Below are 922 nucleotides of genomic sequence, written 5' to 3' on the forward strand. Positions count from 1 at the left end.
TACTTTAGGCTTTGTTGCCAAATCATAGGGTCTCTGTTGCAGTAAACTCATCCTGTTGTTGTAGCACAAAACAGCTGCAAATGTTATGTCAGCAAACAAATGTGCTATGTTCCAATAAAACTTTATTTACAAAAGCAGATAGTGGGTTAGATTTGTCCTATGGGCCATTGTTTACAAACCCTTCCTTAAGAAAAACTATGAATGGCATGGAATCACATTTAGTATCCTGACAATTTTATAATAAACTTTGATTAAATTTTATAGCAAAACAGTACATTTTAGGCAGTTTTTGATACATTTAATTTGGGATTTATTTTGTGAGAATTTTTGAGTTCTAAAACCTGTATTTAAACCTTGATAGGAAATAGTAGGAATATTGGAGTTTTCATTTTAAATGAGATTACATCAAAAGTACATTTGAAAAAGTATATAGCCATGTTTGCCAAAAATGTAAACCAACTTTGGAGCTCTTGCTTGTTTTACCCTTATAATGTAGCAGAAAGGATGAACTTCTTGCACATTTTAAACCTCAGTTAAAGAATAAATAAATTGGGGAAACAGGAAAACAGGGATCCAGACCAGTGAAATGACTTACAGGCCAAGAAAGAAGAGAGCTGGGCTTGAAGCCAGGACCACGGAGCTTTATGAGTTGCATGTGCTCAGACTCTGGGTCTTAAGGGAGGGGCCACCCTAGGAATTGGGTGGAAGCGGTCTCTTGCTCCCCCCCACTTTTTTTTCTGTATTTTAGAGGAGGGTCCACAGGGTGTTCAGGGTCTCACTACTAGATCGGACTCATAGTGAACTGCCTATTTATAGCCTCCCAAGCGCTGGGATTACAGGCGTGTACCATCACATTCCAGTATCAGTCACAGTCTCAGCACGCCCCTGGGGCAGAAACCCAGGCCCCTGTGCCTGCTTGCAG

This window comes from Octodon degus, unplaced genomic scaffold, assembly GCF_000260255.1.
Source record: "Octodon degus isolate 3935 unplaced genomic scaffold, OctDeg1.0 scaffold00019, whole genome shotgun sequence".
In the NCBI taxonomy this organism is placed as follows: domain Eukaryota; kingdom Metazoa; phylum Chordata; class Mammalia; order Rodentia; family Octodontidae; genus Octodon; species Octodon degus.